Source organism: Lepidochelys olivacea (genome assembly GCF_965140295.1).
Source record: "Lepidochelys olivacea isolate rLepOli2 genome assembly, chromosome: 6".
Lineage (NCBI taxonomy): Eukaryota > Metazoa > Chordata > Testudines > Cheloniidae > Lepidochelys > Lepidochelys olivacea.
In genome coordinates this window covers 13007548-13030892 of record NC_140416.1, presented here as the reverse complement: position 1 = coordinate 13030892, position 23345 = coordinate 13007548, and the positions used below count along the sequence as shown (strand labels likewise).

Below are 23345 nucleotides of genomic sequence, written 5' to 3'. Positions count from 1 at the left end.
ATATGCTCCTCTTCTGTGGATTCAAATAAAACATTCAGATGTTTGGAGACAAAAGGGGAGTTTCATCCTTACAAAGATTATGGCAAATTTTTTCCAGACTGTTTTATCCAGCCAGATCCCAGCATCACAGCTTCCGATTTCTGGAAGTTTGTTTTCAAGGAATTCAATCACCAGTTTGCTAAGGAGTTTGATGCTCTCCCTGCCGATCTCCCTGAGGACTGGGGTGAAATAACCAAAGAACAGGCACTGGAGAGCCTAAAGGAAGCCTTTACATTGAAATCAAAAACAGGCTGAGAAACTCTTTTGTGAATGGAGAATTACAGAAGTTAATTCCCTTAAATGTAATGGTGATTCTTTTTTAATATCAGACACAGGTTGCAGCTTCCAAACAGATAAAGAAACAATGCTATTTCACGTTTCACATCACATCACATTTCACATCACATATCGATGTATGGCAAAATTAAAGAAGGAGGGAAAGACCCAGATGTGGAGATTCTGCACCTCTGTCTTCAGGAGCAAATCGCCAAAATCCCAATTTGTCCTCACCACTGCATTTTGCTGATACAGTGGTACCATCCAGTGACCTGCAAACCTTTCCCACATGAGTGTTCCCTCCAAGAGCCCCCGAATACCAGCCATCCACTTCTGCTACTTAGAGGATCAATATCCTGTGCTTTTATGGCTAATCTGACACCAAACAGCCTGGACCTGATGCTCGCCTTCTCTGGGGTAACACATGGGCGGGAAAAAGTACTTCAGAAACACCAATGAGGGAGGTTTGCAGCATAATGTAATGGGGAAGGGAGGGATGCAGCCGGCAACCCCAAAAGACCCTGAGGTTTCAAAGGGAATCCCCACAAACCCAACAGACACTGAGGCTCCATGGGAAACCCACCCCATCCCTGGGAATGGTCTTTCCCTCTGCTCTGCTCACTGCCCCGCACACATCTCTCATCCAGGGTAGTAAGGCTAAGAAGCCATGGTGCATTGGCTATTTGCCCTGTGATTGCCTGCTACCCTTCTGCATGGGGGTGCTGTGGGGAGAAGCCAGGGAAGGCAGTTAGTGGTGCTAAGAAATCTGTGGTCCCAGCTGGAATGTCACATACTGCCTTTTTGGCTAATGCTTGCCTGGGTTTCCTCCTCCCTGCTCGCATGGCATGGTTTGGCCCAGCTCTGTCTGTAACACCCAAATGGATCCTTCTGGATGAAAGTGTCTATAAAGATGTGAATGAACATTTCAGTAATTCCTGTTGTATCCAAACGTGATTTTAAAATTGCTTTAAGTGAGCTGTGACAGCCAAGGCTGAGCTTCACTGCCCTGACTTTCACTGACGTATAAATGCCGATGATTTGACTATTTACTGTCCTACGATTTTTGCCTGATCTCATTTGCTTGTTAGCCAGATACTGTATAAGTCCCAGTTCAGGCCAACCAGGAGCTTCATAAAATGAAATTCTAAAATGCCATGTTTGACTGACGTTGATGTATTTTGTGTATAAATGATCAAGAATTTTCAAAGAAAATTAAATGAGAAATGGTTTACAGGAGTGTGAGACGAGGTTTTGAGAGAGGAGCATCCTAAGTACAATTATCTTTTCCTATTGATTTTCTGTGAGTAAATGTTGCCCCAGGTAGCTGCCATAGATAAAGTTTAAAACTGATTCTTATTTTTATTCTCCTTTTGAGGATAACATGGATAAAAGAGACATTTAAGTGCGCATTGTTAGACAAATAAATATATACGTGTGCCCACAAGATATATAGCGCAGCCCTCCACATTTCTGTCTAGCCCACCTCAGTATCCACCATGGGGAAGAGGCTGCCCCTGTGCATCCGTACTGAGCTTTGCTGGCTATTGATGAGAGAAATTTTCTCCATTTACGCTCGGGGGATGGGCAAGGAAGGGAAGTGGTGGATGCTGCCCTCTCCAAGGGATAAAAAAAAGGCCTAGAAATGTCACTTTTTGGCCAGGCATGCGATGCCCTTACACTCCGCTTGGTGCCATTTCTCTGTCTGTCTCTCTGTCTGTAATGGGATAACTTTTAAATGCCTCATCTGATCAATTCCAAAATTTCAGGTGGTGCCCTGGGCACCAATGGCCAGAACCCTTTTGATTTGAGGGGAAATCAGTCAACTGAATATGAGGGACAAATGAAGTTCCTGGCATCCCAGTGGAGTTTAAGATGTTGGCCACCTGAATGACTCATCTCCCAGAAAAAAACAACATGGAGGAGGGATGGAAGAGGGAATGGGGATGTATCGATGGGAGAATAGGGGCATGCACACAGCCCATGGCATGGGGGGGGGGAGAATGCGGGACCCTGGTGTGAAGGGCTCACATAACTCCTGGTGGCAGGTGTGATGCTGACAAAGCCAGGCCAGAGCCATAGGCCCATTCACTTGTGTGTGACTATCAAAGGAGTGAAATGTATTAGTATATATTCAGGCCAATTCACAAGTGTGTTAATAGAGATCAAAGGAGATGTTAATTGCATTGTTTTTGCCTAACTAGATCTTGTTGTTTACTATTACATTACATTTACATTACGCATGCCTGGTAATTAAATAGACCTAGATCAAAGTGTGTGTTAATCTAAGAGTGTATTCAGATGTTAGAACTTCATGAAACGAATGGAATGTTACTTGTATTCTTTTCATGTATCTATTCTTATTATAATGTAAAGGCAGGCAGTTATATTATGTCTAAGCTTGTAATGCAAATGAAGAGTGCTAAATTCAAATCAATAGGCCATTGTGTGAGTTAGACCATGTCTCTGACTGTTGTGTGGAGAAGAAGCTATAAGTACTGATTCAAAGGAAGATCCTTTATCTCTGGACTGTTTGGATTCTAACAGGGTGGAATAACTAAACAAGAAGACGGAGATCCCCAGAGCTATTCTGGGTGGCCCTGAACTGGCAGATTACTACATCCCTGTTATCCTTTGGGGTTCACAAACTTTGACTCACCTGTTAATGTAATTTACCTGCTTTAACCTCTCAATAACACATTTATTTTTCTCAGCTAATAAACCTATAATTAGTTCACTATAGCATTGGATACCAGTGTTGTCCTTGGTGTAAGATCCAGAGTACCAATTGATGAGGGGGAAGTGACTGGTTTCTTGGAACTGGGAAGAACCTGATGTGGTGTGATTTTTGGTTTATGTGACCATTATCACTAAGTGCAGTTTGTTTGCGTGGTGAGATGGGCTGGAGAGCTTAAGGAGACTGTCTGTAACTCCATGGTAAGACTAGTCCAGTGATCCAGGAATTTATATTTGTTGCTGGTTTGGTGAAATATAATTATAAATAGGGTGACCAGATGTCCAGTTTTTAAAGGGACAATCCCGTATTTAAGCTGTCCTGACTTTTTCTTAAAAACGGGCAAACTATCCCATATTTTCAGTCTCCCCGCATGCATCAGTACTAATGAGTCCTGCTGCTGGCCGGATCCTTGCTCGCGAGCCATCCTCCCACCAGTGCCGGGGGGGTGGGGGGGTCCAGTGACCAATGATGGGGGTGGGGATGAAAAGCTGGTGGCAGGGATAAGATGCAGTGCGCAGGGCCAGCTGCTCCCCCTGCTGGTCTGTCAGCGCAGCCCCTGCTGCAAGCTGGCTCTCGACCAGCAGGGCCCTGCTCCCGGTCCTGTTTCTGGCCAGCCCTAGCTGTGTGCTGTGAGCTGCAGTGGCTGGAGAGTGAGGGCAAGTACCAGGCAGTGGCTGATTATAGGTCACTTCTGCTGCCCACCCATCGGCCCTTGACATGCTCCTCCTCTCACTGTCCTCTCCCTGCTTTGCCCCTTCACCTCCACAAGTCCTGCTGCTCCTCTCTATCACCCCATCCCCCCCCAGCAGGACACATCCGATTCCCAGCGCTGTGCGGAGAATGAGCTCCTATTCGGAATACTACACTTATCAATAGTCTGGCCGGCAGACTCCTTCCTTCCCCCACTGCCTCTGGCTGGGCCAGCACCCCGGGAAAGCCCAAGACCCTCCGGCCCGGGACGCTGGCCAGGAGGAGCCGAGCCCTGCATGTGCCAAAGCCCTGGGCAATGCATGCATGGGGAAGCCGCTAAGCTCTGGACTGGGGTGGGAAACAATTTCCAGCCTGTTCCCAACCTGACCCTGCAGGCTTCACCGCAGCCCCCGGACAGGGGCTTAGTACCCTCTTTGCCCACCCCACCCCCTGCGCTGGGTCCAGCCCCCAGGGAGCGTGGGGCTGCTCTGTCCCCTAGGCACCCTCCCCTGCTGAGCGACCTCTCTGGCGGGGTTCTCTGAAGCCTCTGCAATCAGGTTACCTGGGCCCTGGTGCACAGTGCATTCTTAAGGCTTAACCCCTTCCTTCCCACGCTGTAGCCGGGGGGGACAGAAGGCATCTAGGTTATGTTGGTGGCCAGCAGAAGCATGGAGGTCTTAACTGATTTATGATACTGTGTGGGCAGGAAGGGACAAGCTGCTTCCAGCCACGGTGGGGGGAACAAGATGAGATGAGCTCTGCAAAGACAGGGGCCAGGTCATCACTTCCCCTCTACTCCTCCCCTGCGGCTGGAAGCCGCTCCTGTCCCTTCCCTCCTGCACAGTGCCAAAAGGCTGCTGGTGGCCACATGCCACATTTTGGTATACGCCCTGGCAGAAATGGGGGGAGGCATGTGACCCTGCGTGCCCCCATCCATGTGTTGCCTTGGTAAGATGTGGCACCAGGTACCAGGAGAGGCAGGTCTGACCCGGGGGCCCAGCCAGGTGTAGAGGGCAAAGAGCACCAGGCAGGGAAAGGGTCGAGTCCGTCAGTCACACACACATACACCCATGTGAGAGAGGTGTATGGGCGTGTGTGTGTGTGAGACGCCTCACCCTGCATGTGTGGGAAGGTGTGTGGGGGGGTGTCACACACCCCTAAATGGGAACCCTAAAGCCTTCAAGATAAGAAGGTAAATAAAAAGAATCCAACTAGGCAGTATTTCTTTTTAATGGAGGCTCAGTCAACTTGATGTTAATTTGAAGGTTTGTACTGCATAGTTCTGATTGATTGCCAGTGAACTCACGAGTAATTTTACGAGGTGTTCATATCCAGCATAGGGAAATATGGTCACCCTAATTATAAAACACACCACCATGTTGGTCTCTCTGCCCTATTTTCTGACAGTCTGCCCTGAGATTGGAACTCACAGTTGTGAGCCACTCCAGACAGCATGAAATTAGGAGAACCTGGTATAGGGGGAAGGGGGCACATAGAACCCCTAGCATGGAGGGAAGTTGGGAATGGGGGGCAGACAGAGCTCCTGGACTGAGAGTGAAGGGAGGCCCTGGTTTAGAGGGAGGGAGTAATGGAGGGCACACAGAGCTCCTGGTGGGGGGAAGACTAGGGAACCCTGGTATGGAAGGAGTGAAGGAGAATGCGTGGGGGGGTAGGGGAATGGGAGCACATTCAGAACTCCTGCTATTGGGGGAGGAATGGGGGGAGTGAGGAATGGGGTACACAAAGCCCCTGGTATGGGGAGAATGGGAGTCACACAGAGCTGCTGTCATTGGAGGGGAAAACGGGGGAGGGGGTTAGTATGGGAGGAGGAGGGACTTTGGGGGGCACACAGAGCCCCTGAAATTGAGGGGCATGGGAGCGTGGCATGCAAGAAGCTTGTGGGTGGTGTTGGGAACACTGGGGCATGGCCACTAGGTAACTCGAGGGGATGGAAGACCACGAGTGTCGATGAAGCCCCCTCGCACTAGGCCCCGGTGTCCTTGCCCCCCCCCTGCCTGGAGGCACTCACAGCAGCTCTGCGTGCTAGGCCCAAGTGTCCTTGCCCCCCCCCTCCCCCGCCTGGAGGCACACACAGCAGTTATGCTGAGAATCTGCAACAGTATGTTGCAGAGTCAGACTGCCTGAAACTAAGCAAGGCCAAACAGGGGAGATATGGAAGAACAATGCTGAATAAAGCAGCTTTATGTATAGTTTAACAAATGATACAGAGAATCAGGGAACTAGCTGGGAACTGGATTGGCTGGCTATATGGATACTTGGAGCAGCTTGCTATTGGATAAGTATGCTGGGAAAAAGGATGTATAAAAGCCTGTGTAACTTCCTGCTCTGTGGTGCAGGATTTGAGATTTTATTCTCCCTGTACCTTTTTGCAGCTGCAAATAAACTTTTCTGCTTCTCCACCCCGTTGTGATTATTGGGTGTAGCACACCGGGTAACGAACCACTCAAGCTGTTGTTCAGCCTCTCGGCACTGGGTGCCGGCAACAGCTTTTGGCGTCCCTGGGTGGGCGACGAGGCTGCAATTTAGCCTTGCCCGGACCCCTCCTGGAGGTCGAGGATTGCGGCGAGAACCGACGCCCAGGGCGCACCGGTGAGTTCATCGGGGGCCTCGGAGGAGACGCGATTTGATCGACCCCAGAGGGCACAACGGTGCAACGCACTCATATAGTGGAGAAGCTGTTGTGGACGGCGGTGAAGAACCGGTCCCTTAGACATGGGGGAGGAGCAGCTGCAGGCCACGGTGAAGAACCGGTTCCTTGGATAAGGTAGGAACCTTTTAAAATCCGGATTATATGCTCTGTTGGAACCTGGGGACGCCCAGAGTTACCCTGTAGGTATGGGACAGGGACAGAGCTCAGAGGTTAGGGCATGGTGTACGCCCCTAGAGTGCATTCTAGCAAACTGGAAGGTATTTGGTGCGGATCCGATGACTAAGAGCCAATTAAAACGATTCTGTACAGTTGACTGGCCTCAATATCAACTAGAGGACCAGGAGTGGTGGCCACCAGGAGGGTCAATTAATTACAACACGATCCTTCAGTTACTCCTGTTCTGTCAGAGAACAAGGAAATGGAATGAACATATGTATGCGCATTTGTTTCTGACTTTATGTACTTGACCAGATATTTTACAGCACTGTAATCTGACTCCGACTGGTTCGGTAGCAGCTAATGTTAGTCCCCAGACCCCCACCCCCACTGTAATGGCAGAGCCGGTGTCCCCTTCGGCCCCCACACTCCCACCTTATAAGGGTAGGATGCCTCGGGTTACAGAGATTGCCCCCTCGGTGGGACTCTATCCTTTGCTTACTGAGACTGTTGTGGCTTGCCCAGGGGCAGACGGACGTCAGGCTACAACTATGCAAGTTTACATCCATGTGCCATTCAATCCAATAGACTTAGCAGCTTTTAAAACACAGGCTGGGGAATTCTCAACGAACCCAAACAGGTTTATTTCAGTCTTTGAGGGGTGCCTCAGTAGTCACAAGCCGATTGAGACGACTGTAATATCCTCCTGAGAACCTTGTTGTCTGAGGTGGAGAGGGATCAGGTTACAGCTAAGGCAAGGGGAGCGTCAGCGTTCAAGCGAAAAAAAAGAAAGGAATCTATCTGTCAAGTTCCTACCCCAAGTAACCGTAAGCGGCTCAGGGCATTTCTGGGTATGGCAGGCTTTTGCAGGATATGGATCCCAGAGTTTGGACTGTGGGCTAAACCCCTGTACGACTGTGTAAAAGGAGCAGATCATGACCCCTTCTATTGGACCCCAGAGGCTGACAGGGCATTTAAAATCCTGAAAAGAAAATTGATGGAAGCCCCGGCTCTGGGCCTGCCGGATCTCTCTAAGCCGTTTCAGTTGTATGTACATGAACGAAGGGGGGTGGTCCTAGGAGTGCTCACACAGCTGTTAGGAGCATGGAAGCGTCCTGTGGCTTATTTTTCTAAGCAATTGGATCAGGTTGCAAAGGGTTGGCCGGCATGTTTACGGGCGGTCGCAGCAACTGCCCTATTGCTTGAGGAAGCCGAGAAGCTAACATTGGGAGGGGTTATGCAAATCTATACTCCCCATATGGTCCGAGCCTTATTGGATGCAAAGGGAGGGCTTTGGCTCACCCAGGCTCGGATTGCTCGGTACCAAGCTAAGCTGTTAGAGAACTCTGAAGTCACCCTACAGCCTTGCCCCTCCCTTAACCCAGCCACTCTCTTGCCAGAAACAGAGGAACAGAAACATGACTGTTTAGAGATCATAGATGTCCAGTACTCCAGCCGTCCGGATTTAAAGGATGTACCCCTCCCAAATGCAGATTATGAGTGGTACACTGATGGTAGCAGTACTGTAATAGATGGGCAAAGGAGGGCGGGTTATGCTGTTGTGACCCTCCATGACACTGTGGAAGCTGAAGGTTTGCCTGCTGGGACCTCTGCCCAGCTTGCTGAACTAATAGCCCTGACCTGTGCACTTGAACTGTCAAAAGGAAAGCGGGTCAACATTTTTACTGATTCAACGTATGCTTTTGGTGTGCTGCATGCTCATGCTGGCCTATGAAAGCAAAGGGAAATGCTGACAGCCCAAGGCTCCCCAGTCAAGTACGGGCCCCAAATCCTCCGGCTCCTAGAAGCCGTACAACTCCCCTCGGAAGTGGCGGTGGTACACTGTAAAGCCCATCAAAGGGAGGATCAAGATGTGGCCAGAGGTAACGCCCGGGCAGATAGAGAGGCTAAGCATGCTGCCACCCTGCCATCCCCTCAGGCTGAGAACGCCCATATGCATGCCCTTATCCCATCAGTAGGGGAGCTTCCAACCCCTCAGTACTCTGGGGAGGAGAGACAGCTAACTGACAAACTCAGTCTTCGGGAAAAGGAGGGATGGCTCCATTCCCCAGAAGGGAAGGTCCTCTTACCAAAGGGCCTAATCCGGCCAGTGCTGCAAAAACTACATCAAACCACTCATGCTGGCAGGGAAGCACTTATCCAGCTAATGGGAAAATACTTTATCGCTTCCGGACTCCGACCCCTGGCTGCCCAGGTACAAGCGGACTGCTTAGTCTGCCAAAAGAATAACCCCCGACCGGGACATCCTGTGCCACCAGCTGCCCTAGAACCCACTCCGGGCCCCAGACAAGTGTGGCAAATAGACTTTACTGAGTTTCCCCGGATTCAAGGGTTCAAATATCTCCTTGTTATAGTGGATTGGTTCAGTGGATGGCCAGAAGCCTTCCCATGCCGTAACTGCACTGCCAGGACAGTGGCCCTCAAGTTTGTTAAGGAGATCATTCCTCGCTTTGGACTCCCCCTGTGGATGGAATCTGACAATGGAACACACTTCACGTCAAAAATCATTCAAAGCATCTCACATGCCTTACAGATCCCCTGGAAACTCCATACGCCCTGGAGACCGCAAGCCAGTGGTGTAGTGGAGCGTACCAATCAGACCCTTAAACGGCATCTCTCAAAAGTGCCAAGAAGCCTCACTGCGATGGCCTGATGCTTTGCCCCTCATCCTACTCCGTATCCGCGTTCTCCCAAAGGGTAGATTAGGGCTCAGTCCCTTTGAAATTATGTTTGGAAGGGCATGGCCTATGAATGGCACCCCGGTTCTGTCAGGGGAATGGGAGTTGGGTAATGTTTTTTTGTCACAGTATATGTGTTCCCTGTCTGCTGTTCTCTTGTCTCTTCACAGGTATACCAAGGATTCCCAGCCTCTCCCCTTGGACTCTCCTGTTCACTCCTTACAGCCCGGTGACTCTGTGCTTGTTCGCACCTGGAAAGACGAGCCTCTCCAGGAAAAGTGGAAAGGACCCTATACCGTCCTGCTGATCTCCCATACAGCGGCAAAGATCGAGGGACACAAAAACTGGATCCATCACTCTCGTCTGAAGGCAGTACCTGCCCCCTCGTCAGCAGAACAGTGGACCGTCCAACCTGCTGACTCCTCATCCAGTGAAATCTCGGGCTAAAGCTACTGTTTAAAAGACACAAATAGCGGGCACCTTAATGCTAAAATGGGCCCACCCAGGTACTGGAGACCCTGGGTTGGGAAGACTCTGGTAATAATTAATTGGGTAACATTGTTATTCTCTGTATTGGTATTTCCAAACTGTGCATATCGGGAGCATAACTCCTTTGTTTTGCTTGCGCACCACGTTGCTACTTTAACAAACCAGACTGATTGCTGGGTGTGTGCTCCAACTCCACTATCCCCCAAAACGGGAATGCCCCTTGACATGCTGCCCTTGACCCTAGCAGAATTAGCCACCACCAAAGAGCAGGAAAGAACGGACTCACCGTTCTGGAACAAGACCTCTTTACAGCAAGCCACCTATCAGGACCAGGAGTATTCAGTTGCAGTACTCACTGAGGGAGTGTTATGTTTTACCCGAAACCAATCTGATCCCTAAAAGGTGGTACAGGCTGAGGCCCATGCCCGAGCCGGAGCACAGGTTGCCTATACTGCCCCAGAGAACAATTGGTTGCAAACCTTGTTTTCAGGCTGGGGTTTGTCATCTTGGCTTGGTGGTTTATTTAGCCTGCTATTGAAATTTCTCTTTCCTGCATTGCTTGTATTACTGGTATTATGCTGTGCAGTATCATGTGTCAGGGCCCTTTTGCAAAAGTTAATAAGTCATTCTCTTCAGGGCTATCACAAAGTGCTTATGCAAAGTCATATTGTAAAGAAATAAGTAGCCCAAGTGAGAAAACTCAGAGCCAAGGCTGTTGAGTGTTCTCAAAGGGGGGAGTTGTTGGGAACACTGGGGCATGGCCACTAGGTAACTCGAGGGGATGGAAGACCACGAGTGTCGATGAAGCCCCCTCGCACTAGGCCCCGGTGTCCTTGGCCCCCCCCCTCCTGCCTGGAGGCACTCGCAGCAGCTCTGCGTGCTAGGCCCAAGTGTCCTTGCCCCCCCCCCCCCCCGCCTGGAGGCACACACAGCAGTTATGCTGAGAATCTGCAACAGTATGTTGCAGAGTCAGACTGCCTGAAACTAAGCAAGGCCAAACAGGGGAGATATGGAAGAACAATGCTGAATAAAGCAGCTTTATGTATAGTTTAACAAATGATACAGAGAATCAGGGAACTAGCTGGGAACTGGATTGGCTGGCTATATGGATACTTGGAGCAGCTTGCTATTGGATAAGTATGCTGGGAAAAAGGATGTATAAAAGCCTGTGTAACTTCCTGCTCTGTGGTGCAGGATTTGAGATTTTATTCTCCCTGTACCTTTTTGCAGCTGCAAATAAACTTTTCTGCTTCTCCACCCCGTTGTGATTATTGGGTGTAGCACACCGGGTAACGAACCACTCAAGCTGTTGTTCAGCCTCTCGGCACTGGGTGCCAGCAACAGTGGGAATGGAGGGATGCGAGGATCCTCTGGGGTGTGAAATAAGTTCACCCGACAGGCAGTGTGACCCCCTTCGACACATACACTAAACCCAGAACATAAAGTTTGTAACATCTGCCTTATCCACAGGCCTGTGTCGGGGTACTGATATGGCAGGATGTATGAGGCTGCACAGGGTGACTGTCGAAAAAAATGAGAAAACTGAATGAGGTGATGGGGCTGGCTGCCTATATAGGGAAAGGTACCTTGGACAGAGCAGTGCTGGGGAAGTTTTGGGGGAGCTGGGGGAGTTTTGGCCTGACCAAGTCCCAGGCTGAGGGCCTGATACAGGGCCTTGAGGAGGTATTAGGGCTGTGGAGGGGCAGCCAGGGGAGAAAGAGGCAGCAGGTCTACCCCCTTGCTGATGATGAGTGGCCAGTTCAGACTGCAGTGTGGCCCTGAGGGAAGGGGCTAGGGTGAAGAACAGCAGTGGGTCACTGAGGCGAGTGGTGGGATTAGGGGTAGCCAGTTCCCTGGAGGGGCAGCACCCAGAGAGTGGGGCACCTCCAGAGGGCAGTATCCCAGGAAAGTACGCCATTGTCTGGGAGGGATGTAGGGCCTAATGTGGTGGAGCTTGGAAAAGGGCAGGTAATTGTGGGCAAGACACCACCTGCAGAGGGTGCTCCTGAGTGGTGAGAGCTAATTCCCTAGGTTGGCCAGCCTAGTATCTACCTCACAGTCTGTGTGAGAATCTAAAGAGATCCCATCCCCCAACGAAGTGTCTGTGTTATGCAGTGGATGCTTATAATAAGTCAGACATTTCAATAAGTGTTTTGGGGAGAGTCGCTGGCCGGTGTCCCTCTGGGTTTACAGGAAATTGGCAGAAGAGAAGAAGTCACATCCCTAAAGAGCGCATATCATCCCCCTCTCCTTTGACCCTTGGCACCGTCACAGGCTCTATTTGTATCCAGTCATGAACCAAGAAGAAACTGAAAGGGTTTGAGCTCAGGTTCAGACTGTCCTTCATCAGAGAGCGTGACTGGCAGGGCAAGAGCAGCTGCTTCGGGACACCGATATCTTTCTGCTCTCCCCCTGCTCCCAGGGACTTGCTCCCAGCCAGGATGCTGGTATGGCAGGGCCATGTCACTACTGAGCTGTGACTGAGTCTACAGAATTAACAGTGGTGATCCGATTGTGTCTGGTGAAACTGAACTGAGTTTATCAGACCAGGTTCAATCCAGATTTAGGCCAATCACATCACTCCCTTTCCCCTCAGGCACAGCCCTGAATCAGTTATTAGCAATCAGGTTAAAGTCTCACTCTGGGGAGGGGAGTCATTTATTAGCCTAGTCAGTCACTAGGGTTGCCAATTGTGGTTGGATGTATTCCTGGAGGTAGCCTCCTCCTGTTACATCATTTTTAATTCAAGATTAATCTTGAATTCCTGGAGACTCCAGGGCAATCCTATCAGTCACTCTGTAGCTATAAGGTGCTGACACACTTAAGAGATGTGGGGAGTGTTTGTTGCCCATATTTCTAGTCACATGCCATCATGCGGGGAGGCAGAGAGTCCTCCTTACTCTGGCAGTTTTCAATAAATGACCTGTTCTTTTATCACTCAGATTTAAACTTCTTCCCCTTTGTTATTAATCATGTGTGTTACAGTCGTACCTATTGGCCAACCAAGATCGGGGCCCCGTTGTAGTGGGAACTATACAAATAGAGGGTGGTGGACAGAGCTGGTCTGAGGAGCAATTCTAAATAGACCAGACAAACACAGGGTCGGGGGAAGGGATATAACTCACAAACAGAACCATCTGGGGAGTGGGGTACATGAGTAGGACTTAGATTTGCTCTCTAGCTAACACCTATGCTATACATTTTTATTGGAGGTTGTTGGGCTTCTTCACAACCAATATTATCACAAGCAGTAAGGTATAAACCCTTATAACTGTTACAAAATCTTCCTCTCCAGTCACGCACAAGGGAGAAAGCTTGGAAGCTATACAGGGTAAAATGGATTTATTTGTGGTTTGGACCCCACTGAGAGTTCTGGAGACAGGAGCACTTCTTAAGCAGTTTTCAGTTACTCCTGCAGTTTTTGGGGGACGTAGTTCAGAACTAGGTCTGTGTTTGTAGCAGGCTAGCGTGTCTGGCTTAAACCAGGCAGGGCACTGAAGTCCCAAGTTGTCAGGGAAAACGGGCTCAGAGGTAGTCTCGGCACATCAAAGGGCAGTCCCAAAGGGGGTTTCCGTGATCCAACCCCTCACACCCTCCCTCTGAGCACCACATGCTTCCCAGCTCGGGTAGACAGTATCCAGGGGTTCGGGGTGGGTCTATACTCTGGTGACCAGCTTAAGCCGCTACCAGTCTACCCTCTGCGATGCTGCTATTTTTAGCATGATAGCTCCAGCAGAGCTAGCACGTCTGTCTCCATAAGCTGGCAAGCTTGCTCCCAGCTCCAGTGTACATGTATCCATACGGGGAGCAGCAGGGACTGAGGGGAGCTCCTGTTTCCAGATAGGGCCCAGCTCTGCTCCTAGCTCCCTATCCCAGGAGCCCCCAACTCCTGTCCTCCCCTTGTGGCTGGCTCTAGGCACCGCAACCTCATGCTGCCCCTGAGTCCCCAGCATCTACCTGGGGCAGTCTCCCCCTGCCACTGCCTGGGGCCCTGCCTGCTCTGTGACTGGGCACGAACCCCTCCCCAACCCTGTAGCCAGGGCACCCAGCACAGGCACTGCCCTGCCCAGGGGTCTGCGTGCCCTGAGCCCTGGGGAGCCCTTCATAGCCTCTCCCAGCCCCCAGTCTGGCCCCTGATTGGCTGCTCCAGCCTTCTCTAGGCAAATGAGCCTCCACCCCCTTCCCCTAAGGTTAACGAGGGCCCAAGAGGCCCCAAAGGGGAGAGGAGCTCAGAGTGTCCCTGGGGTGACAGTTAAACCAACAAATAGTGTCACCTCTGTGAATGCAGATGGGGAAGAATTAGGAGGCAGTAATAGAAAGTCATTTCATCCATTTGCTTCATTCAGCACCAATCAGGTGTTACACCTCTGTTCCAGTACTTAATTCTTACCATCACTTCATTTGTAAGTTGCTAGGATCACTTTATGTAAGTGTTTCTGTGCAACTGCCAATCACACCATCAGAGCCCATGGTCATTTACACCTCCTATCACATTTGACGGATTTGTTCTTCACAAGTGCTTCTCGGCATACCAGTTGAATGTATTACCTTCATTAGTATAAAACAGACACCTTGTTACAACTTGAACTGTGAGTTTGATCTGTACCTGTGTCGAATATCAGCATTTTGGAGAGAGGCAAGAAGTGATACATAAACAGCTAAACATAGATAATGTATGTTCCTTATAAGTACATATGGACACTTCTCTCTCTCCTAGAACACTTCATGTTCAGATGCTCAACACTGTCACCAATTACCATATTAAAGGCTGAGGAAAACTTCTAAGTAGTGTAGTCACTGAAAAGGAGCTGTTGCACAATTAGATAGGGAAACGTGTAAATACATCTGTTTGGCTATGGGTAGGTTAGTATGAACTCAGAGTTAAGCCGTCCCCTCTGGACGTTGTGACATGTTCATTTACCTGCCACTTGCAGAAGAATCTTTCCAGTACTCACATCCTCATCTTCCATTATACACCTGTACATCCCGCTGTCTGAAGGTCTCGTGTTGCTGACAGTCAGAAGTTGCCCCTAGACTGAGCTGCTGGAGAAAGAGCTGAGTTCAACCTTTGAACTCTTCTTTCAGGTCCTCTGGTCTGTCTGATCCATTGTAGTAACAGTGCACTCTGGCTCTCTTTTCATGTCTGAATAGGAGCCAGACAAACGGTTGTGTCTAGCTAGGTGCAGACAACTACAGCAGTCTGAGACTGTAAGTTTGCTCCTAGGAGGTTCCTTAAGTCTTGGGTCCACAAACTACAGGATTCAGGAGTCACCACGAGAAAGGGAGGAGACAGGACGGTGAGTGGGAGAAGGAAAGGATGAATGGGAGCTCTGAAAGAGAGGGGGAAATAAACCTTAACTTGGCTGTTATTAGGCTTCCTGAGTTTTCCTCACAGGGGTTCAGGTACAGAAAGAGCCTCATTTTCTGGAGCTCAAAGCTACAGTAATCTTGAATCTGCAGTCAAGGGTGACATCCCCTCCAATTTTTGAGTCAAATCTCTTGCCTTTCACTAATCAGAAGAAGAGCAGCTGAGAAAAAGGCTTCAACTCAGCCTCTGGAAACTTGGATTCAGGCTCAAGCAGGTCATGGATAGACCACAACAAGTTTAGAATTTCAAATTGCCAGCAGCAATGCCCACCAAGCTAGCTGGGGTATCTTTGGAGAGGGTGCATTCTCATGAAAATTGGAGCGACAGCGTCTGTTCAGAAGAAAAATATAAATTCTCCGTTCAATGGAGGACAGATAAAAGTAGACAAATGCTCCTCTTTCTAATTTATTTTTAAATGCTGTTTGTTTAAAGCGCTATGTTTGCAGTATTAGGATGCAGGTAACAGATTGTTGCAAATATTCATTTGCGAATGCATTTGTTCCTTGTGATTACAGCAAGTCAGAAAATGGGGGGAAGCCACTAACATTTTCAAAAATAGCTTTTTGTATGAGGCTGCTCTGTTGATTCTCTCAGTTCTCCCCCTCCCCATGTTTTTGGATGTCCTTCAGGGACCTTCCTCTCCTTCCCACACAAACTTTAGGGAGCTTGTTCATTTCCAACACATTAAAATGGGATGGTCAGCCACGCAACAGACTTAAAAAGGGTCAGTCTCACAGCAGTCCTAACTAAGCTGTGGCCAAAAGAGCTAATGTGATCCGGGGAAACATGACCAGGCCAATCTCGAGTAGGAGCAGAGAGGTTATTTTAGCTCTGTATTTGGCACTGATGTGACCACTGCTGGAATCCTGTGTCCAGTTCTGGTGCCCACAATTCCAAAAGGATGTTGATAAGCTGAAAAAGGTTCAGAGAAGCGCCATGTGAATGATTAGAAAACATGCCTTAGAGTGATTTAGCTTAACAAAGACAAGGTGAAGGGGTGACTTGATTACAGTCTATAAGTATCTAAATGGGGAACAAATATTTACTCTATCAGAGATGGTATAACACACTCCAATGCATGGAAGTGGAAGCTACACAAATTCAGACTGGGAATAAGTTGTACATTTTTAACTGTGAGGGTAAATAGCCATTGGAACAGTATACCAAGGGTCGTGGTGGATTCTCTATCACTGATCATTTTTAATTCAAGTTTGGCCATTTTAAAAAAAAAATCTGCTCTATGAATTATTATGGGGCAGTCCTCTGGCCTGTGTTATACAGGAGGTCAGACTAGACTAGATGATCACGATTGTCCCTTCTGGCCTTGGAATCAATGAATAAGCCCTTCAGGAACTGACCAAATACTTAAGTTCCTGGGCAGAGTAAAGGGATGTGCAGTAGGGAGAGGGCTGATGGGAGGAGTTGTGCCCTTATGAGCAAACCCATCATACTTGCAAAATATCCTTTCCCTGTGTGCATCTTTCACAGTTCCATTAAAATTCTCCACATCTCCTTGCTGATGAAGAATGTAAGCCATACTTACAGGATGGGGGACTCTATCCTGGGAAGGGTACCAATATCCCACCTTCATTAAATAAGTCATTATTGACCAGAGCCTAAGCTACTTACAGTTTTACTTCGGGTACATCTACACTTCAAGCTGGGGTCTGATTCCCAGCTCAGGTAGAGATACACACACTAGCTCTGATCCAGGCTGGGCACTAAAAATAACGTTGCTGCAGCAGCGTGACTGGCAGGAGAGACTAGCTGCCGGAGGATGTGGCTAGCATCGTAGATGGGTGTTTACACCTAGCCACTTATGCCCCTACGACTGCACTCTGTTTTTAGTGCACTAGAATGGGTTAGTGACATTGTGGTTCAGGGCTCCCTGGAGCCTTTTTACTGCCCCAGCACCCCCGTCCCCTGTGCTGAGCTGCTCTGAGAGTGCAAACCTTTCTCCTAGACTGGATGGGTGTTCTTCAAACTGTTATTAACATGAGAGATCAGTGAACTGAGGGTGTGTCTGTGTCTCTCCAGCCTCTCGCTCTCCAATACAGAGGACTGTATGTTGCTGTGCGTGTCTCCTCTTAGTTCGGAGAGGTTCCTTCACATTCCCAGGCCAGGCCGTGTCGGAAGCAGACAGAGGGATGGGGGTCGATGGCAGCAGGAGAGGACGGCTCTCTTTCACTGGATCAGAATGTGGGAGGCTTGCAACCCATGAAACAAAGAGCTAAAAATAATGAGGTGTTTTATGAAAGGAGCCCCTGCTGTTACCCCAGCATTATGACTGAGACTGGGGTATGAATGAAGCCCAGTTTGTCCTCCCTTACAGGGTGGATCCCAAGCGTGTGACAAATGGCTCCAGACCTCTCCCCCAGAGCCCCACAGAGGGGGAGCTGCAGTGACTAGGGCCTCTTGTACCCAGCTCTTGCCCCACCCTGCGCAGCACCAGAGCCTCCCGCTTCCCCTACCGGCTCTGGGGCTGGGCCCAGACCCCTCCCTGACCCTGCAGCCCAGGCTCCCAGCACAGCCACAGCCATGCCCAGGGGTCCGCAAGCCCTGAGGAGCCCTTTATAGACCCCCCCCCCCCCGTCACCCAGGCCAGCCCCTGATTGGCTGCTCCATTATCCTCTGTGCAAATTAGCTCCCACCCCCGAAGCTAATGAGGGCCCAGGTGGCTGTACGGGGGGAGGGGAGCTTGGCATATCCTGGGGTGACAGTTAAACCGACACAGCAGAGTCACCCTGTGGAGCTGGGGGTCACTAGGGAAGGGAGGGGGTAGTTCAGGGGGGCTGAGGTGCAGGAGGGGCTGCAGGGGTCAGGAGGTGGGTTCAGGGGAGCAGAGGGGGTTGGGGGTTCAGACAGGGCTCATTAGGGGGACTGAGGAGAGGGCCAGGATGGGGGAGGGGCAGAGTCCAGGCATGGGGTAGATTTGGGGGGCAGAGTTGAGGGGATTGTTGAGGAGGGGGAAGTTCAGGGCAGTTTACAGGGGTCAGTTCAGGCTGACCCCCTCCCTCCCCAAAGCAGGGCTGCAGGGCACAAACTGGCTTTATTAGCCAGCAAGGACTTTCTCCTCCTCCCAGCCCCATGCGGTTTGGGACTGGGGGCACGGAGGTTGGAGCAGGGGAGGGGCGTTATCAAGCCAAAGGGTGGGGGGTTGTTTGCCTCAGGGCAGGGAGCAGAATGGGGGGGGGCGCCGTTAAAAGGGCAAGCAAAGGAGATGGAAACAGGAGGTGGCAGGTGGCAATTCAGGGGGCACAAGGGGAAGGAGGGGGAAAAGGCTTTTGGGGGGGACTGAAGGGCAGGAGGTGCAGGGCGAGGCAGGGTGTCAGGAGGCAGAGGAGCAGAGAGGATTTGGGGGGGATTAGTAGAAGACCCATGGGGAGATTTGTGGGGGGAGGGTGTGGGAAAGGTCAGATTACAGGAACTGCAGCTTCTTCCCCCTGCCCCCCCCCAGTCAGCCCAGCTGGGCCCCTCTGCCCTGGGGTGGGGAACTCGCAGGATGGGGCTGCTTGCGCTGCAGCCTCAGCCCCTGCTAGGGTGCCCAGATAGCAAGTATGAAAAATCGGGACAGTGTGTGTGGGGGGGTAATAGGCACCTAGACAAGAAAAAGCTCTGAATACCGGGACATCTGGGCACCCTAGCCCCTGCAGCATCCCTGCCCCAGGAGACCTGCTGCCCCATCGCCCCCAGGCCAAGCTGTGGGGAGGGAGCCCTGAGCCACCCAAAGGAGGGAGGCCGGAGAGCCTCTGTGCAGCAGCAGCAGGGGAGAAGAGCCTAGTGCTGGGAGCAGCGGAGAGACAGAGCCCATATGTGAGGTATAAGAATTGGATGGGGAGAGGTGGGAATTAAGGATCACCTGGAGAGTGGGAGGCCCTGAGTGGCAATACGAGGATTGGTCGTGTTCTGTATGTTTATTATTGAGCTGGAATAATGGACTAAAAACACGAGATAGGAAAACTTGCCCAGGCCACTGAATTCTTCTGTTTGGGTGGATTGTGAGGAATTTCAGTAAGAGCTTGATAATGTCAGGCAACATTCAATGTGTCTGTGCAAGGTGCTGCCTTTCAAGAAGGCTGACTTAGGAAAATTCAGAGAGTTGGTAGGTAAGATCCCAGGGTAGCAAGTGTAAAGGGAAAAACAGTTCAAGAGTTTGCAATTTTTCAGAGACATTATTATGTGCCTGTAGCAAGGCGAAGGCTCACCGGCATAGCGCCTCCTGCTGGTCATCTTGGAAGTTAGCTCTTCAGCACTGGGAGCGCCCTCTGCAGGCTGGTGTCTTGCCTGTCTTAGGGCCCCCATATTCCTCCAGACCTTGGTGCCCTTTTACCTTGGGGTGCTGCCCCCTGGCCGTACCGCCACACTCTGGGTCTCCCCTCCCAGGGGAACCCCCAACCCTCTAAACCCACCTTGCCTCAGGGGCTACTGCCAGTCATCATCTAGCCCCTGCTCACTGGGGCAGACTGCAGTCTGTAATGGCCACTTATCATTGGCAAAGGGGTAGGACCTGCTGCCTTTGCTTATCCCCAGGCTGCCCCTCTGCCTCCCCCGTACCTTTCTGAGGCCTTCAACAAGGCCTCAGCCTGGGGATTTACCAGGCTGGTGCTCCCCCGCTCCCTTTGCCTTTCCCCCGCACTGCTCCACTTCAGGTACATTGCTCCCAGGCAGCTAGCCCTTCTCCCTCCAGGACTAGAGTGACACTCCTCTCACTTCTGGCCCCAAGCCCTCTTATAAGGGCCAGCTGGACCCTGATTGAGCTGGCCACAGCTGTGGCTGCTTCCCGAATCAGCCTAGCCCAGCCACAGCCCTCTCCAGGGATGCTTTTAACCCCTGTTCTACTGGAGTGGGGCAGTTGCCCCACTACAGGGCCTAAAAGCAAACTATTCCACTGCATAGGAAAGATAGGAAGTATAGCCAGAGACCATGCTGGCTTAACCAGGAGATCTTCAATGATCTAAAAATCAAAACATTGTTGTACGTAAAGTGGAAACTAGGTCAAATTACAACAAAGGATGAACATAAATAGCACAAGTTTCTAAGGACAAAATTAGAAAGGCCAAGGAACAAAACAGATCATAGCTAGAGACATAAAGGGTGACAAGAAAACATTCTACAAATACATAAGAAGCAAGAGGAAGATCAAGGACAGGGTAGGCCCATTACTCAATGAAGAGGGAAAAAACAATAACAGAAGATGTGGAAATGGCAGAGGTGCTTAATGACTTCTTTGTTTCAGTGTTCAAGAAGAGGGTTAGTGGTAATTGGACATCTAGCATACTGAATGCCATTGAAAATGAGGTGGGATCCGAGGATAAAATAGGAAAAGAACAAGTAAACAATTATTTAGACCAATGAGATGTCTTCAGGTCACCAGGGCCTGATGAAATGCATCCTAGAATACTCAAGAAGCTGACTGAGGAGATATCTGAGCCATTAGTGATTATCTTTGAAAAGTCATGGAAAACGGGAGAGATTCCAAGAAGACTGGAAAAGGGCATCTAAAAAAAGGGAAATAAGGACAACCTGGGGAAATACAGACCAGTCAGCTTAACTTCTGTACCTGAAAAGATAATGGAGCAAATAATTAAGCTCTAAATTTGCAAACATCTGGAAGATAATAAGGTGATAAGTAATAGTCAGCATGGATTTGTCAAGAACAAATGGTGTCAAACCAACCTGATAGCTTTCTTTGACAGGGTAACGAGCCTTGTGGATGGGGAGAAGCAGTAGATGTGGTATATGTTGACGGTAGTTAGGCTTTTGATGCAGTCATAGAATATCAGGGTTGGAAGGGACCCCTGAAGGTCATCTAGTCCAACCCCCTGCTCGAAGCAGGACCAATTCCCAGTTAAATCAGTCCCAGTCTCACCTGACCTTCTCCTAAATAAACTAGGGAAAGACAACTTAGATGGAGCTACTATAAGATGCGTGCAAAACTGGTGGAAAACCATTCCCAGAGAGTAGCTATCAATGGCTAACTTCCTGTCAGGGTGGTTAAGCACTGAAATAAATTGCCTGAGGGGTTCTGGAATCTCCATCAGTGGAGATTTTTAAGAGTAGGTTAGACAAACACTTGTCAGGGATGATCTAGATAATGCTTAGTCATGCCATGAGTGCGGAGGACTGGATTAGGTCAGTGGTTCTCAGCCGGGGGTCAGTGACCCCTTTCCGGGGGGCCGTGGAGCTCCACGGCTGAAACCTGGAGCCCCAGTGCTGAAGCCTGGGGGCCCCCCCTTCCTCCTAAGCCAGGAGCAGTGCGGGTCTGAAGCCAGTGGGCCCCCTGCTCTAGTTAGGAGCAGCGCGGGGCTGAAGCCCACGATGCCTTCCCCATCCCCCCCAAGCCGGGAGTGGCGCAGCCAGAAGCTAGGTGGGGCTGAAGCTGGCAGGGTCCCCACATCCCCTCCAAGCCAGGAGCAACGCGGTGCTCAAGCCAGCAAACCTCCCCTCCCCCACAAGCCAGGAGCAGCAGGGAGGCTGAAGCCAGGAGTCCCAGTGCCTTGCCCCTGAAGCTGGGCATTGCACTGGAAGCCCCCCTGCCTGCATACAGCCCATAGCTACCCCCTGCCCGCACCCTGAGCTACCCCCTGCCCCTACACAGCCCTTAGCTATCCCCTCCCTGTACCCTGAGCTACTCCCCTCATTTCACACAGCCCCTAACTAACCTCCTGCCCACACCTGAGCGGTTTTCAAACTTTTTGAACTGAGTCCCCCCTTTCAGTTATATTTTTGGTTGCATCCCCCCAGAGCCCAGACAAGCTAGGTGCCCTCCTGAGTGAGTCAGGGGGTGGAGATGGCACATCCTCCCTGGACCCTGCTGTGTGGAGCTGGGATAAGCCATGCCAGGCCTTCCTTACCCCCTCCCCCACCAAAAAAGAAAATAGAAGTAAAACTATGCCTATGCCCAAGTGTGTCCCCCTGGCCTGGAACCCACGCTTCCCCACTGCCGGGCCCTGTTGTTTTTATAGGATGTTTTTATAGGGGCCTCAGCAGGAAAAAGGTTGAGAACCCCTGGATTTGATGATCTCTCAAGGTCCCTGTCAAGGTTCCTCCCCCACTCTGAACTCTAGGGTACAGATGTGGGGACCTGCATGAAAAACCTCCGAAGCTTATCTTTACCAGCTTAGGTCAAAACTTCCCCAAGGTACAAAAATATTCCACCCGTTGTCCTTGGACTGGCCGCAACCACCACCAAACTAATACTGGTTACTGGGGAAGAGCTGTTTGGACGCATCCTTCCCCCCAAAATACTTCCCAAAACCTTGCACCCCACTTCCTGGACAAGGTTTGGTCAAAAGCCTCACCATTTTGCCTAGGTGACTACAGACCCAGACCCTTGGATCTTAAGAACAATGAACAATCCTCCCAACACTTGCACCCCCCCCCTTTCCTGGGAAATGTTGGATAAAAAGCCTCACCAATTTGCATAGGTGACCACAGACCCAAACCCTTGGATCTGAGAACAATGAAAAAGCATTCAGTTTTCTTACAAGAAGACTTTTAATAAAAATAGAAGTAAATAGAAATAAAGAAATCCCCCCTGTAAAATCAGGATGGTAGAGATCTTACAGGGTAATTAGATTCAAAAACATAGAGAACCCCACTAGGCAAAACCTTAAGTTACAAAAAAGATACACAGACAGAAATAGTTATTCTATTCAGCACAATTCTTTTCTCAGCCATTTAAAGAAATCATAATCTAACACATACCTAGCTAAATTACTTACTAAAAGTTCTAAGCCTCCATTCCTGGTCTATCCCCGACAAAGACAGACTACAGACAGACACACAGACCCCTTGTTTCTCTCCCTCCTCCCAGCTTTTGAAGGTATCTTGTCTCCTCATTGGTCATTTTGGTCAGGTGCCAGCGAGGTTACCTTTAGCTTCTTAACCCTTTACAGGTGAGAGGAGCTTTCCCCTGGCCAGGAGGAATTTCAAAGGGGTTTACCCTTCCCTTTATATTTATGACAGTCCCTTCCAGTCCTATGATTCTATGTGGAAAGGAATATTGAAACCGGGTGACATGGGCAAATCCACTGAGCAGCTGGGCTGACAGATAGAGTACGGCAACTGCGTGGCATGTGGCAATGAAGAGAAGAGATTCCCCCGTGGGACAATAGATGGAGCCACTGCCCAATCCAGCTACACTCACAGCCCCACTGTCGAGAAGGGACACAGAGAGGGAGTGTCACGGGTTGGGGTCACTGCAGAGAGTTTGGGCCATCA

At 50.2% G+C, this 23345-nt stretch overlaps 1 pseudogene across 1 annotated transcript in view; it reads left to right on the top strand.

The window, feature by feature from the left end:
- Positions 1–23345, top strand: part of LOC311522750 (interferon-induced very large GTPase 1-like) — a 52132-nt pseudogene that overhangs the window by 4402 nt on the left and 24385 nt on the right. The gene's annotated exons all lie outside the window — the stretch shown is intronic.